Below are 17,852 nucleotides of genomic sequence, written 5' to 3' on the forward strand. Positions count from 1 at the left end.
GTGTAAGTTAATCAATTACATTTTACATTCAATTCGCAGAGAGGCACTAATGTTTAAAAGTAAGACAAATTTGATGAAAACACGTGTGAACACTTATGCATTTTGACCGGATAAAAATTACCATTAAAGGTACTATGTCCCTTTTGCAGCCAACCTCAAATTCTGTAGAACTAATTCTGCAGGAATTATGAATATGTCATGTATGTCCTATCTGTGAAATTTAAACGTTAGCAGTGTCCTAATATTCAAATTATGCAAGGAAACCCGTTTACTTGCTAGACTTCACTGTCAGACACTATTGAGTGACTGAATGGCTTTTTTCTTCTTTGGTAATAACATACATGTATGAAAAGAGTTGTAAAGGGTACATGAGCATTTGTCTACATCAATAACCCACTTCTTGTGATGGCCAAGATTAAACTGATTGAATCTTTGTGCAGCATAAAACGTATGACCATTCGGTACAATTGTCTGAAAATCAAGACTATTACTTTTGGGCTCTAACAACTAATAGTTGTTATTTTCCCACTTGAAGACATTTTCAAGCCCCACCATTTTTAGGGAAGTTCTAAATTAGTATTATCTTTCAAATGCAGTTGGAATTTAACTTTTTCATTTTTTTGGCCTGCAAATGGGACATAGTACCTTTAAAGGCGGAAACATTTTCTTTTTATCTAATTTCCTTTAAAAAAAATTTAAAAAATGAAAATGTCATATTTTGTCACTTTGATTTATTGAGAATTTAGTAAAAATATTCCACCTTTAATTTTGTTTGTTACTACATGTACCGGTATGTATTTTTGCTGTGCAAAAGACTCCATGATTTTGTATTATACATGAAGCTGAGATCATATTTATCACTAATTTCCCTCAAATTTAACTGAGCAATTGATTCAGTCCTGACCCTTGTACACTGTAGTTTAAAAAATATACATATTTAGGCTTATGAATACAGAGTCTAAAAACTGAAATTGGACCCCCTTCCCCCAATCATACATTATATGAGCCTAGATCTGCATCAGCCTTTTAGATGAATTGATAACAAATCATTTAAACAGCTGTAACCTTACAAGGCTATCTAAAGTGTTGCACTACTCACAAGATCTCTAGTTACAATCATCCTGATCTCCTTATCAGTTCTTCATCACATACATGTACATGGAAACCCTCTGAATTCTCTTCTTTCATTCTCTCTTCTTTCATTCTCTCTTTTACATGTATCCCCTCATTCCTACTCTCTTCCTCTGAATTTTCCTCTCCACGTTTTAATTCATTCCTAGCGTGAGTAGCCCACTGTATCAACATGCAACTAATCTAATTATTGAGCACTTGTACTTGCGGTTTCATCCTGGAACATTAAATGAGTCCTTATGTGATGCTACTTTTGCATTGATTAGGGATCAATAGACACTGGAGAGATACTGTCGCATATTTCTTTTTGCACAAATGCTTACCGGTAATATGAATAGAGAATAGCGGTATTGACATATTAACTGCCTGATTACACACATGCTATAACGATCTTGTGTTATGACACTCCTGATGTAAAACTACATGATGTACATTACATCTGGGCTCTACAATGTGCATGGTATATTGCATGCATAGTGCATACTGCTGCACATATACTTGTATGAACAATCCATACTTAGTACACACGTATGTTAGTATGTAATGTCGTGACAAAAACCACCCTGCAGGCGTAACCCCTAGTACGGCCAAAGAATTCAACGACAGATGATTAGTAAATTTTGAAGCCTTTAGCCTTTTCTAATGAATTAATGTTTTCAAATGGAGAGAGAGAAAGACAATAAAGGAGTCTAAACAGTGTACATGTGTTGGAAGTATACCAAAAACTCAAGTTTCCCCATCATATATTACAGTAAATATGCACTTGAACTGTCATTTTTTAATCTAAACTTATTTCAATCAATTTATAAGAATATGTATACTGAACAGCTCTTGTAAAAAGATAATAATTTGTTTTTGTTTTCCTGAAGTCCACTTTGCATTAATCATTGTAAAAGACTAAATTGAAAAACGGTATTGAAACCAACATAAAAAATAGGCTAGTTTTCAATGCATATACTGTACATGTACAGGGTGTATGTCTGTTTTGTATTTATTTATTTTTCAATTTCAAGGCAATGGTTGTAAAATCAACCCCTGATACCCAATCCTAATGCCTACAATTGCAATATGGGCAAATTATGGATTTGAAGCAAGGCAATACCAAAACGTGCATATGGGAATATCAGCTTCAAACCTTCAATGCAACATTTGTGTGCATGATGAATGTGGCGCAATGATAGGTTATCCACATGTAGGTACTGTAGCCTGCCCAATTACACTTGCCAATTGATTATGATGGGAATTTGCCCAACATTGAAGCCTTTTGAAGGGAAAGATAAGAGAAAATGAATGCCAGGAGTAACGGTCTCCTAAAGGTCATGTTTGTCCAACTGCCATGATGAGAGTAAGATAATAAATCATTGCCTTGTTCACCCTAGCTTCCAATGTCTATCGTCCAGAAATCTAAGTTCTGGAAGATCGAGTTCCTAGTAGAGTTGGGCATTTACGGATAGAATTCACAAAGGAAGATGTCCCTGGATAACCATGTTCACACTGTGACCAACTTCCATGATTCAAATTCACAGCAGACGAGGTTCTTGAAGAATCCTAGTGCAAGTCAGAATAGGTTGTCACAAGTTTGACAATATTATATTTATACATTAAGGTGGTAGTTTGGAAGCAACACAACAGTTAGAATAAGAAGACACTTGCAAGTCTTGCTCATTGTTCAAGCATATTTCTGGATTTATATTTTCATCCTGATTCCAGGAAAAATATTCACTTGAGTATTAAAGGTCAGCAATATTTAGCATAATAATATTATCCATGCAGAGATGTACACTGCAGAATCCCACCTGTGAGTGCCAGTGTGGATGAATATTTCTGTGATTATTTGATATCCTAGAAATAAGTAATTTGCAAAATGCAGGAAGGAATATCAGCAGTCTACTCTACATAAATAATACAAGTATCTGACCATCAAAGAAGATAGCTTATCAACCAGAGGTGCACTAAAATACCTTGGGATTCTTTTTTTCTTCCATCTCATTGTCTAATAATAATTTGTGTACAATGACATTACGCCAAATATAACAGAATTTCGTCATTTCTGGCTAAAATTCAAATAGTCCTGTCTGTTCTAGCTAGATACTTTTGATATTCAGGTACCTTTAAATAAATATACTATCAATTAATGTTAAAGAATTAAGCTTTTTAACTGGATGCAAGAGAAGGGAATTTTTGTAAAATTTGTTTCAATACTTCAACATCAGTAGTAGATGTAAATCAATAGAGACTACAAACAGACTGAATCTTGTACATAGAAAAACATTAAATATATCAGTTTGGAAGATTTATCATTCACACAGTGACAGTTGTGGTGTGGAATTAAAAGCACACACGATATAAATAAAGTCATACATGTCACATTATTTATTCAAATAAACATTTAATGGTTACTATGAACATGGCACAAGTCTCTATTAAACAAAATATGAGGTATAATACTTGCATTATTTTTTAAATTGTCTTTTTGAGGATTAAGATGCATCTATGACTAAATCGTAGACAACGATATTAGGGTGAGGGTGTATAAAATGTGAACTGTTTTAACATCTGCATTAGATCGCACAAAATCTGTAAATGTAGGTGTTTGCATAACATGAATATTGATTACAAACAACTCTCTTGTAATTAAGACAATTCATATCAACTTCACTGCACAGAGGACCATGGATTGTTATGTAAATGCAAATTACATTATGCATTCCCATACTGCTTTCGGAGTCTACTCCACACACACTTGTTAACACTGACTAATGTATGTGCACAGCGAGTATGGACCACTTCACACACTGGGTCTAACAACGCAATCATCTCTCTCACATGTACGGGTAATGTATGTATACCACTGTATACATTGCACATTTACATGAGGTACTGGTAGATCGATCAGAGCCCAAAGTACTCTTATCCATACCATTTTGTACTGTTTGTCAGACAAGTCAGAAAATTACTCCACAGTCACAGATATAGTAAATAAATTGCACTCTGAAAAGACCAGCATTTATTTTTTGGACAACTACATGTAACCTTCAAGTAGACTATATCATATGTTACTCCATTAAGTGGCATTCATAGTTGTCATAATATATTGTATATTCATCTTGGCAGGACAATCCTTCAATACAAAGTCCAGTCAGGAAATGATCCATTATCTTTTATCTGACAGTGATGATGATGATGATGATGGTGGTGACTGATGATGGTGGTGACTGACGATGATGATATTTGGTAAAGTAAATTATGAAAATGTTTATTATTTCTGAAAGCTTTTCTTTAAAACTGCTGAGCATACAAATGGTATCTAGGCAGGACAATCTTTCAATACAGTCCACTCTGGAACCGAACAATCATTTCCAATATTAAAAGTGATGATGATGATGTTAGTGACCGATGATGATATTTGGGAATATGAATTGAAATGTTTATTATTTCTGAAAGCTTTCTTTAAAAGTTGAGACTACCATTCCTGCCTTTTGGAGGCTCTCTTTGCCTTATTGGAATTAACCGATCCTACTACACTTACTAACCCCCAGGGATTTTTGTTATCAAATTCATCTTTCATGGATGCCCGTTAGAATTGATCAGAGGGCCTAAAAATCACCTAACATGAGCTAGTTTGTACACAAAAAAGCCTAAACTATGGTCTGAAAATAACTCGCCAGGGCCTGAAAACTGGCATCCCTGAACTTTTCCTTTTGCTATAGATGTGCATGTCAACATCATACACATACACATAGGTCTATCAAAATAACTGGATAGAGACTGAAGTGCCCTGAAGTGTGGGGCAGTAATTTTAATGAAATTGCCCATCACGTTTGTCTCCATTCAGTCCAACAACAACAAAAACAAAAAACAAACAAATTATATTTTTCAATGTGTATCCTACTATCCTTGATGGTAAAACCTTTAAGAATAAACAAATTGATGTCAACTCAAGGTACCTTCAAATGTGTACTGAAATACAAGGTCTAAATGGAGGTGTGAGAGACCTTTTAGTTTTAATGCACATTACATGTACTTCACAATCTGTTTACCTAGTACATTAAAAAAGTATAGGTATGCAATTTATAATCCTATGAGTATGAAATCTTCAAATCTCGCAACAACAATGAAAACCTGATTGTCACTGATAACAGAGTCAATGGCAGGAAGGATGTGGGAGTGAAAGACAACACTACGCATCGTAAATTCACTATTAAGGATATTTAGTTGTGCATAAATTAATACTGTGAAATTTCCACAAATTAACTCAACACGAGGAACAAAAGAGATAGAAGTGGATGGGACGTCATCATCAATAGGGTCACAGGAATATATCCAAGAAGTCAAAGAATCATATACCCACCCAATCCCTTATGAATTTGAGGTTTCTACAACTGTCAGCTTGATTCCTTTTAACACCCCCCCCCCCCCTCCCTCCCCATACACCTCACAATCTTGAATCCACCTCTGCGCTGGTTGTTAATGTTATCTTAACAATAATTACAAAACGAACACAACTGAATGCTCAATCACATCCATGATGTACGTTCATTTAAGTTACATTCATTTCATATGGTAATTAAGTTAACCTTTCCCAAATCTAAGCCTAGCCTGGTGTCATCGTCGGTCCTACATGTACATGTAGTCATGACTGACCCTTTGTGACCCTCTTGATGAAATTCCAACCACTTCTATCCTAGGCATAGCGATGAGCTGTGCAGATGTTCATGCCAGTAATCTCTTTTATTCCTGGTGCATCAGTGATTAAAGTATTCATTTTCAATGTACATTTGAAAATGAAGTAATTTGCCCAATGGCAAGCCAAGTGAATCATTAATAATGTATTTATGAATAATACAACAAACCACTACAAATCAAACATCTAATGAACGAGTTTATCTGAGTAGAGTAGTGTGGTACAGATGATTCCATCACTGAAAGATTAACTATATGAAATCTGTGTTCAATGGCTCAACCTACCTACCTTCTCATACAGACCCCTCCATGGTGATATGATTCAGGTCTACAAGATCATGCATGGATTGAATGATATGAAGAAACACAACCTGTTCACAATGAAGGAGCTGGAAACCAATTTAAGAGCTCATAACATGAGGATCCACAAGAAGCATGCACATCTCAACATCCGCAAGTTTAGGTTCACCCGCTGTGTAGTTGACACCTGGAATCAACTACTGATGTCGGCAGTGAATGCACCAACCATTAACAGCTTCAAATCAGAGGTGGATGCCTCTGATGCCTCTGGATCTTTCGACACAGCTCGACAAGATTAGTTATAGGCACAGCAGGTGTTAATCTTGTTGAGTCTTCCCACAGTGTCTTCCAGCCATGGACTTTATATCATTATCAAGGAATGAAATCTTTGCAGCGATGTATTGATAAACTATGGGTGGGCATTACAAGATATTATCTTATTAACCAGGGAGATGTATAATTGACATCTCCCTGTACTATCTAAGGAGCCCGAGAAGACAGGTGAATACAGGTGAATACATTGAGTTTGGGATAAACTCCTTGAACTGACTTGTTTCTGAACAGATTTTTTCATGAATTAATACAGGCCTCGAATTACGTCAAATTTGGGTCAAGGCCACTTTTTTGAGAGGGCACAAATCCACTGAAAGGGGCACAAATCTATATCATAAGGGGCACTAAGGCCAAAGTGGAAATTGTGCGTAAAATCACCTCACACCCCCCCCCCCCCAAAAAAAAAATGCTCACTCCCCCCCCCCCCCCCCCCCCCTCCCCCCCCCCCCAACTGAGCGAAATATCGGCCGGGTGCGATTTTTAAATTTTCGGGAGCAAAAAAAAAATAGTGCTCACTACCCCCCTCCCCCCCCCCCCCCCCTTATTAACAGGCAGGCTGTTTCGCCACTAAATATTCTCCCACTGGTCCCCCTCTTTGGTCCCCTCCCCTGCCGCCGGCTGGATCCGCCCGTGGGGTGGTTGGAGGGGGTGGGGAGTTTCCCCCTATGACGTTTCATTGAATTATTAGATAAAGAAGACGATTCGTTGTACCGTTCTCGACTCGTTTTATCGGTTTATCCTTTTGAGAATTCCACGGGAAGCGTGGAAGCTTAGATGTTTTTAATAAATTCTTAGAGAAAGAAGACGATTCGATACCGTTTTCGACTCTATCCTTTCCGTTTATCCTTTTCTGAATTCCAGGGGAAGCGCGGAAGCTTGTATTTTTTAAATAAATTATTAGATACAGAAGACGATTCGGTGTACCGTTCTCGACGATAAATCCTTTTTTTAAATCGATTCCCACCCTCCCGCGTAAAGCGCGTAAGCTATGACGTTTTAATTAAAACGTATGTGAAAGAAGACGATTCGATGTACCATTATCTCAACTCTTAATTGTTTTCTGATTTAATTCCCGACCTGAAAATTCAAGCTTTTCACTGATTAAAAACTCTGAAAACGCACCAAAAAAGGTCACAACGCGAAGTAAAGATGTTGAACCAACGATAGGTAAACAAAACTTCCCGATATTGATTGGTCCAAGTGAAAAGGATGGAGATGGATTGAAAAACTAAGCCCGAGTCATTACGGTTTTTGTGCCAAACGTTTCAGTCATTTCGATGAAGATATGCTTTCATATTTCCGTATCGGCAATGAAGTCCCGCCAATAGTTATTAATCTAGGGGTTCCATGGTGGCAATGAAGTCTCGCCGATAATTATAGTTTTAAGATCTCCGTAGGGGCAACAAAGTCAAGCCGATAATTATTGTTTTAAGATCTCCGTAGGGGCAATAAAGTCAAGCCGATAATTATTGTTTTAAGATCTCCGTAGGGGCAATAAAGTCTTGCCGATAATTATTGTTTTAGAGCTCCGTACGGGAAACAAAACCTTGCCAATTATTATCGTTTTTAGAGCTCCGTAGGGGCAACAAAACCTTGCCGATTATTATCATTTTTAGAGCTCCGTAGGGGCAACAAAACATTGTCGACAATTGTTTTTTTTTAGAGCTCCGTAGGGGCAACAAAACCTTGCCCATTATTATCGTTTTTAGAGCTCCGTAGGGCAACAAAACCTTGCCGATTATTACCGTTTTTAGAGCTCCGTAGAGGCAACAAGACCTTGCCGATTATTATTGTTTTAGAGCTCCGTAGAGGCAACAAGAGCTTGCCGATCATTAATGTTTTTAGAGCTTCGTAGGGGCAACAAGACTTTGCCGATTATTATCATTTTAGAGCTCCGTAGGGGCAACAAAACCTTGCCGATTATTATCATTTTTAGAGCTCCGTAGGGGCAACAAAACCTCGTCGACTATTGTTTTTTTTTTAGAGCTCCGTAGGGGCAACAAAACCTTGCCCATTATTATCGTTTTTAGAGCTCCGTAGGGCAACAAAACCTTGCCGATAATTATTATTTTAGAGCTCCGTAGGTAGGGGCAACAAAACCTTGTCGATAATTATTGTTTTTAGAGCTCCGTAGGGGCAACAAAACCTTGCCGATTATTATTGTTTTTAGAGCTCCGTAGAGGCAACAAGACCTTGCCGATCATTAATGTTTTTAGAGCTCCGTAGGGGCAACAAAACCTTGCCGATTATCATCGTTTTTAGAGCTCCGTAGGGGCAACAAAATCCTGCCGATTATTATCATTTTTAGAGCTCCGTAGGGGCAACAAAACCTTGCCGATTATTACCGGTTTTAGAGCTCCGTAGAGGCAACAAGACCTTGCCGATTATTATTGTTTTAGAGCTCCGTAGAGGCAACAAGACGTTGCCGATCATTAATGTTTTTAGAGCTTCGTAGGGGCAACAAGACCTTGCCGATCATCAATGTTTTTAGAGCTCCGTAGGGGCAACAAAACCTTGCCGATTATTATCATTTTTAGAGCTCCGTAGGGGCAACAAAACCTTGTCGATAATTATTGTTTTAGAGCTCCGTAGGGGCACCAAAACCTTGCCGATTAATAATGTTTTTAGATCTCAGTTGGGGCAACGAAGTCTTTTTGATCATTACAAGTCGGGGTTGACTTATGATGACTATAATGTCGGCAAAACTTTTGTGGATTTAAATATTGTGGCCGTAAGCGGTTTGATTTTGAAAAGGGCATTCCGGCCAGTGAGAGGGGCATGGCGGCAAATTGGCGGCAAATTGCCGATTGCCGGTGGGTAATTCGAGCCCTGTTAATAACACGGTTTTTTCATCTTTCTTCATGGGTTAACTTAATAAAAGTCCACATATTTCCAACACATTCTAAGAATGAGAGTATTCTGGTCCCTACATAATGCTGTGAAGAGTTTGTTTTTTGCACTTGTTCTAACCTATCTGATTGCATCGGTTACGTGTCTACCTGCTGTTCCAGACTGAACCGTATGCTCCAGCACCGGATAATCTTATCCAAGGTAGATGACGAGTTAGTCTACAGGGGAGGCTGTGACCACTCTTTAATACTTGTAAAATGCAGAGTTTTTCATTAGAGCATTCCAATATATTACAGAGAGATCTTTATGAGTTTCCCTTTCTTGAGATCATTCTGGACATCTGTATGCCTAAATTATGATTTGACATACATGACTTGCTTAAGTTAAGATGTTGATCATTGATGGTTAACTGGGGAGTGGCTGGTGGATGGCGCATGATTGAAGTATACTTCCATATATATGTGTGCACTTTTCTGGATTCAGCCATACGTTGTTAACTTCTGATCATAAATGGATGAGGCTGTAGACTACGGTCTGTACCACTGGCCGTCGCCTAACTTCGGAAGAACGTAATTCTACACGTATTACGTACATTAATTGTCAACATTCATACTAATTAACTAGACCTACTTGAATGCGTAGGGTTGAGGTAGGGGTTGTTTAATATCATTGGTCATAATAACAAAAATCAGAGGCCACAAAGCTAAATAGTCTCAGTCTGAGTCAAACTTCTACTAGATCTAGTACTGTCACAGACTATTCTGTAGTCTGTACAGCATCATCATCATACATGCATCCAACTTGGGAATACTCTCAGTCTGAGACTCAGAACAGTTTACCACACACACGTACACATGCACACACACAAATATTTACATGGACATCAATTCAATGACCACTGATTACTGAATTGAAATTATTTATCTCAACAGTGCAAATGTTGTATCTCTGCGTCGCCATACCTTAAACTATTCTGCAAGCCTCCAAAAAATTGCTCTGGATTCAGGGTTCTTCAACTCTCCAGACTGCCAGCAGCTCTAGCAGCTCAACAACAAAACAGCGCCAGTCGAGTCGAGTTCAGATCATGTCGCTGTCAGAGTCTAACGCCCTTCATGCGGGGGCGAAAAGGCTTGACGATGGACGCTGAATCTACGTAGTCTCGTAGATGATTACCAAACTGTATACAGTGTACCATGCATACACGGGTACTCTCACTCGCTGGCTCTCGATCTCTCACTGGCAAATTGAAAGTATCGAACATTTTACTCGAAAGATGAGTAACCAGCGAAGCGTGACGAATAACTCGCATTACGTAAATAGGAATCCCTGGTTTACCAGTCGAATCTTGAGCTGCGGAGCGGTGGCATAAATGGGGACAGGGGTGGGAAGGGGGGGGGGGACTTCGCGGGGGCATGCACATACGTCCCTATCAAAATAATGGAGGGGGGATAGAGAAAGAGAAATAAATAGGGGATCAGAGAGGGGTGTGTGAAAAAACCAACACCACCCCTGTTCCACATCATCACTCATTTGAAGGCCCGTTCCGTAGCCACTGGGGGGGGGGGGGGGCGGGGCACGTGTTGAACTTTTTAGACCCCTCTCCAGGACGTCGATCAATTACATGTATGTGCCCCCCCCCCCCCCCCCCCCCCAACATCAAACTCTGGCTACGGCCCTGCTCATTTGACGGTATATATCTATTATTATAACTGTCCATGATCTGCAAACTCCAGCGCCTCCTTCTCGGGCTCCTTCTCCAATGATTATTGCTGGCTGACAGTTATACAACAGCTATTACATTAAGTTCCTTCGAAATAAAAAAAAAATGTTAAGAAACAAAGAATTGAGAAGTACACGAGGTATATATGATCATAATTATCCACGGTTAACAAAAACAAAACAAAAACATGGATAAAAATTACTAAGAAAATAAAACAAAAACAAACGTTTAGCTGTGGGAAGGGGTGGGTGACACTGGAACCCCTCTCCTAAATTTGACTGTATATTATGTTTGTCTGTCTATATATCTCTCTCTCTCTCTCTCTCTCTCTCTCTCTCTCTTCATTTTGATGCACCCCCTTGCTATGATTATAATTTAGTCTCATCTTCTCGATCTTCTTTTACGATCTTCGCAAGATCCTCTTTCCATCCAAAATGGCCTAAACTATACCTTTTATGCACTGTGCTCTTATTTTGTTAACACGATCATTTTAAAATGACATGTATTGTGCCAAGTTCTTGTTTTGAATCCTCCCGGAGGGGGGGGGGCAATTATCAGAGGTGGCACTATGTACCCAAAGTAGTTACATATGAAAAAGCTTTACTTCAAATGAGTGCACTTTTTCCTTTTAAATAGGTGTCCGTTCCACATTATTATATAGTGTCCCTTACCATCTCTGATAAATGACCCTTTTACCTCTGATAATTGCCTTTATTCTGATCTGAGAGGTGCCTCTTTTACTTTGACAGGCTTTTGTAAGTGTCCCTCCCCTTCTAATATTTGCCACTTTTCCCTTCTGTCCCTTACTCTTCTTAAAAGGAGCCCCTTCCCCTTCTCATAATGACCCTTTTCACCTCTGATAAATGCCCTTATAAAAATGATGGGTGCCCCTTTTGGCCTTTTCCTTCGACATCCCCTTTTCCAGTCTCATAAGTGGCTCTTTCCATCTCCTTTTCAGGTGAAGAAGTGTTCCATTTCGTTTTTGATAACTACCCCTTTTACTTAGTCTTAGACACATGCTCCTTTTCTCTTCTAATAAGCGTCATTTTCCCTTTTTAAAAGTGCCCCGTGACCCTTCACCATAAAATTTGCCCCTAATTTAAAGCGACAAAAATCAATAATTTAATTTCCCCCATATTGTCGCTCAAATTTTTAGTTGGCATAATTATGTTTCTTATTAAAAGCCTTTTCACACTTTCATGATTAGATCGTGCTTAAAACCCCATCAGATTTTTCTCTTGCTCTTAATTTGTGTAAGATGTAATATTTCGCACTGCGACCTCAATTTTTTGTTAAGTTTTGATGAATGTTGATGTACATTCAGACTGTGATATACTGGAGGCAAGACAAATGATACACGTCCGACACGGATAAGTTCCAGACTAGGAGTGATCTTTATTAGAGGGGTTTCACAGTGGCCCTGTAGGCTCATTACATAACTTTGTCTGGCATTAACATATACCAGTAGGTGGCGCTATTACATACATTGATATGGATTTACGTTGATCAAGATACATCACATCTTCCCCTTTAAAGATAGCAGGGATCAGTTATTGAAAATCGCGTTTAAGTATACATCAATGTCTGTTAAGTGATATTAGATTGTATTACCATAATTGTGTTTCTGAATAAACGAATTAATATTTAAGGTGTTGCTGTAATAAAAGCATTTTCCTTCTCTACTATACTCTCTCTTTTATTCTCAGCCTAATTCCTCAACCCCTTTGCTCATTTTCATACTACATAATACATAATGTATTTAGCTATCCTACCGTTTCGCTAGTCTACACAACATCTTTTTTTTTCAACGTGAAATAAGGTAATAGATGTGGTTTTCTTTCCACTTTTTTTATTTTTTATTTTTTATTTTTTAATAAAAACAATAAAAAAAACTTTTATCAACTTTACTCGCGTTATTGCGAGTATCTCTTAATGCTAAAGATTTGCCTCTTTTGTAGTTTATTTAGGTTATTTATGTTCCTATTTGGCCCATCCTATATAGTTGTCATACGGTTATCACTTGTATTTAACATGAAATTACCAAACGTTCTAACAAGCCTTCATTATGCCTGTCATTATGTTTACCAGTGTTAGGATGTGGGCACACTCAGGAATTATTCAGTGTGGTCTTACATATCCAGCCGCTCTGGTGGTTTGGATACTCTTCCACTTCGGGTGGTGGTGGGTTGTGAGGGTGAGATGCTTTCATAACTCTGTGTTTGTTGATGAGGTGGCAAGGTCGCGCTGTCTGGGGGGCTGTCTGGGGCGCTAGCGGGGGAAGGGATTGGAGGCATTGGGCGAATGTGTTTTCGGTTTCGCCTGTATTCGCCTTGCTCTGTTTGAATGACGTAGCTCCGTGGGGTATGTGCTGTGCCAGCCACACATCCTTGTCGCCATGTGCCGGGTTTGGCGCGAAACACGACGTTCTGGTTGGTGCTCAGAGATGGGAGGGGTTTGATTTGAGCACGTGCGTTGTAGTTGGTCAGCTGTTTTCGCTGCCTTTCCGCCAGGTCATCTTGTAGTGGGGGTATGGCCTGAGGGCGGAGAAGGGAGGTTGATACTGGGATGCGACTTCTCAGTAATCTCCCGTTCAGGATTTGTGATGGGGCAAATCCACGCAGACCATCTATGGGTGTGTTTCTGTATTCGAGCAAAGCGTACATCGGATCATTCTTACTCATGTTAGCTCGCTTCATGAGTGTCTTCACCGTCTGAATGCACCGCTCAGCCTGGCCATTGCTTTGTGCATAATGGGGGCTCGATGTGTGATGGGTTATTTCCCACTTTTGCACAAACTCTCGAAACTCGCTACAATCGAATTGACGGGCGTTGTCTGACACAATCATGTCTGGTGTGCCATTTCGCGAGAATATTTCTTTCAGGCTTGTAATGACCTTGTGGGCTGTCATTTCGGTGAGAATCTGAACTTCTGGAAATTTGGAGTAGTAGTCGACTACAAGAAGGTAGTTGGCTCCATCCAAGTGGAAAATGTCAATTCCAAGTTTTGACCATGGTCGGTCAGGTATGGGGTGTGACATGAGGGGTTCAGATTGTTGAGCTTTCCGTGTAGTTTGACATATAACGCATCTGGCTACCTTGTCTTCAATTTGTGCGCTCATTCCGGGCCAAAACAAGACCTGTCGCGCTCGCGATTTTAGCTTCACAATTCCCAAATGGGACTGATGTAGGACATCGAGCATGTCCTTTTGTAAGTCGGCCGGTACTACTAGTCGGCTTCCTTTCAATATGAGGCCATCTATTTCTGTCAACTCGTCCCGGAATGAGTGGTATGGTAACACATTGTGCGGAATGTCGCGTTTACTTTCTGGCCAGCCCTCGAGTATGAACGCGCTGATCTGCTTGAGGACTGGGTCGCGTTTTGTCTTCTCACGGAATTGCTCTAGTCTGCGGTCAGACATGTGCATTACGCAATCGACAGTTTCTATTCCGATATCGGTGGTCGGTTCGCACTGGCGCGCTGGCCTGTCTGTTGGCAGTAGCCTGCTCAGTGCATCGGGCACGAACATTTCTTTACCTGGCTTCCATCTTAAGTCTATGTCATACATCATGAGGTGAAGTCTCATTCGCTGTAATCTTGGACTAAGCTTATGTAGCGGTTTATTGAAGATGCCAATTAGGGGCTTGTGATCAGTGAATATCGTTACCCTTTGTCCAAAGATGTAGTCATGAAATTTCTTGCATGCAAAGAGAATCGCACTCATCTCTTTTTCGATTGGGGCATAGTTGTGTTCGGCATCGTTCACACGCCTTGACGCGTAGGCTATGGGGCTAGAGTCGTCTTGCATTAATACGGCACCTAGCCCTTGATTCGAGGCATCTGTTGCCATGGAAACGGGTTTCTTTTCGTCATACAATTTGAGAGTGGGGGCAGACGTTATCTTGTTCTTAAGTGCATCTACTGCGTGCGCATGTTCGGCCTCCCAATGCCATGCAACGTTTTTCTGAGTGAGTTGTCTTAGAGGTTTCGTAATTTCCGAAAGTTTGGGGATGAACTTTCCGAGGTACGTAATCATGCCGAGAAATGTTTCTACCTCTTTCTTGTTAGTCGGATACGGGAGATCCACGACCGATCGGATTCTATCCGCACTGGGCATTACGCCTTCCGGTGAGATAATAATATGTCCCACATACTCAATCTTATCGGTGCGAATTACCGATTTCGCCTTGTTGAGTTTTAGGCCGGATTTTCCCACTTTTTCGAGCAGGGCAGACAATCGAGCGTCATGCTGCACAGTGTCCTTGCCCCAGACGAGAATGTCATCGGCAACAATTTCAACTCCGTCCAGCTGTCCGAATTCATCGGTCATCGCTCGCTGCCATACTTCGCTGGCAGAAGATATGCCAAACGGCATCACCTTATAACGATAGCGGCCGAAAGGACTGTTGAAAGTCGTGTAATGAGAACTCGCCTTGGTTAGTGGGAGCTGCCAGTATCCGCTCGTGGCATCGAATTTCGAAAATACACGCGCGCCAGCCATTCTAGCTGAAACTTGTTCGAATGTCGGCATTGGGAAATGCTCCCTTCGGATGGCTGTGTTTAGACCGCGGGGGTCGAGGCATATACGAACACGACCATCTGGCTTATGAACGACCGTCATTTGGCTTACCCAATCAGTGGGCTCAGTTACTCGTTCTATAACTCCTATCTCTTCCATTCGCTCTATTTCTGCTCTGACCTTATCCCTTATTTTGTGAGGAATAGTACGAGGAGGGCATTTAACTGGGTTAACATCGTTCCTCAGTGTGATATCATACTCATGGTTGCGCAATCTCCCTAGGCCTGCGAACAAATCGTCATATATTTCTAGAGGGTCCATTTGTGGGCGATTGGGGGTGGGGCTCGTTGGAATGCGGTCAGTTGATGGGGGCGCATTTGCACTGAGAATACTGTTAGTATTAGCGGGGGCCTGCGTAGTTGTGCTTGCGGGGAGGGTGGGGGGCTGCCTTGCTGCCTTGCTTGCCACCTCATCAACAATTTCACACCTTTTCAACAAATTCATCCTTTCGCAATCTCTCCTCCCTATTAATGGTTTCCCATAACCACCAACCACCTGAAATGTAAGAAGGTATTCATGCTTACCGACCAGTACTTTACACCTCGTTTTCCCCACAGGTTTCATAATGTGTCGCGAGTATGAACGAAGGGTCACGGGGGTCTTATCAAGACTCAACTTAGTTTTCCTAAAAATATTTTCGGGAAGAATGTTCACTTGGGCTCCTGAGTCTAGTTTAAAGTCGACACAAACATCATCATCAATTATTATCTCTTGGTACCAGTCATCGTCACTGTCTACATTATCCACAACTAAATCAATGAAGAATTCATTCATGTCAATGTCACTGTCTTGGCTGGGCATGTTCTTGTCACTGTAATCACGATACGGCTCGTCGTCATCTTCGCAGTGTCGGTCGACATACTCCACATCCCGGCGGCGGTTGTCATGTCGGCTTCTCGACTGTTGTCGTCGTTGGTTTCGGTGTTCGGTACATCGCGGTGATTTTGAGAAATGTCCAATTTCTCCACATGCCCGGCACCTTTCATTTATCGCCGGGCACGCCCTGTTTCTATGTTCATATGTGCAGTTCAGGCACGCACTTGCTTCCGATTTCGGGGGCCTTCCTCCTTGTTCGTGTGACTGCTCGTAGCGTTGTCGTGGGCGTTGAGGTTGACGTCGTCCTCGTTGGATGTAATCGGTTTCTGCGGGTATCCCTGGGCTGCAGGCGGCTTGTAGTTCGACCATCTCGTTGGCGCTGTTCTCGGCCACGCTGCACACGTCGATGCATTTCTTCAAGTTCAAGTCCTGCACTTGTAAGAGCTTCTCCCGGAGAGTTTGGTCCTGTATGCCACAGACAATCCTGTCCTTCAACAGGTCATTCTCGAGCTCTCCAAACTCGCAATCCTTTACAAGAGCCTTTAGATCGGTGATGTAGGAGCTAAAACTCTCACCCTTTTTCTGATTCCTCGAGTTAAACAGGTACCTGATGACACTGAGGTTTCTCTTTGGTTGGCAGTAAGCTGCCAGCTTGGTCTTCAGGGCGCTCACTTTGCCCGATTCTGTTTCGGTGAATGTTAATGTTTCCGTTATCTGTTGGGCCATGGGCCCCGCCACGTGGAGAAATGTGGCGTATCTCACCGGCTCCGTCTTTGCCGAAAGTTCGGTTGCTCCTTCATAAAATTCATAGGCTCTAAGCCAGTCCTTCCAATTCTTTGCGACGTTTCCATCAAAGGAAAGAGGTCCTGGGGGTCTAAGTCCCGACATCTTCTTTTTTGACTCCTGTCTTCCTTTTCTCCTGACACCATGTGATATACTGGAGGCAAGACAAATGATACACGTCCGACACGGATAAGTTCCAGACTAGGAGTGATCTTTATTAGAGGGGTTTCACAGTGGCCCTGTAGGCTCATTACATAACTTTGTCTGGCATTAACATATACCAGTAGGTGGCGCTATTACATACATTGATATGGATTTACGTTGATCAAGATACATCACACAGACCATCACATCCGACTGCAAACTATGATGTTTATGCCCCCCCCCCTTTTTTTTTCTTCCAGAAATTGCATTTTCTTTTGTTGGTGCCCCGCACTGTTTGAAAGACGCTCCGCCGCCCAGACGGTATCAAACTACTGGCGTTTACAGACGTGTTGAAAAGGAGGGGGTGACGCACAAAGTCAGAGATTCCCTCTGGGATTAAAGAACAGTAAGGTTGAAGATAAAATATTCCGTCATCAGTAGAGTGGAGCAGCTAACCAGTTTATGGTACTTTGTATCAAAATTCTTGAAATTAATATTTACACCGTAACTAAATT

The 17,852-nt window shown here is 40.9% G+C and overlaps 1 protein-coding gene across 1 annotated transcript in view; it reads right to left on the minus strand.

The window, feature by feature from the left end:
- The window catches only part of LOC580854 (CSC1-like protein 2), a 79,028-nt gene extending 68,506 nt beyond the window's left edge, over positions 1–10,522 (minus strand). The window contains exon 1 of the mRNA XM_030999074.1: positions 10,260–10,522. The gene's annotated coding sequence lies outside the window, so the exon portion shown is untranslated. The remainder of the gene's footprint in view (positions 1–10,259) is intronic.
- Between the last annotated feature and the right edge of the window lie 7,330 nt (positions 10,523–17,852).

The sequence above is a fragment of the Strongylocentrotus purpuratus genome, unplaced genomic scaffold (assembly GCF_000002235.5).
Source record: "Strongylocentrotus purpuratus isolate Spur 01 unplaced genomic scaffold, Spur_5.0 spur5_scaffold_5, whole genome shotgun sequence".
In the NCBI taxonomy this organism is placed as follows: Eukaryota; Metazoa; Echinodermata; class Echinoidea; order Camarodonta; family Strongylocentrotidae; genus Strongylocentrotus; species Strongylocentrotus purpuratus.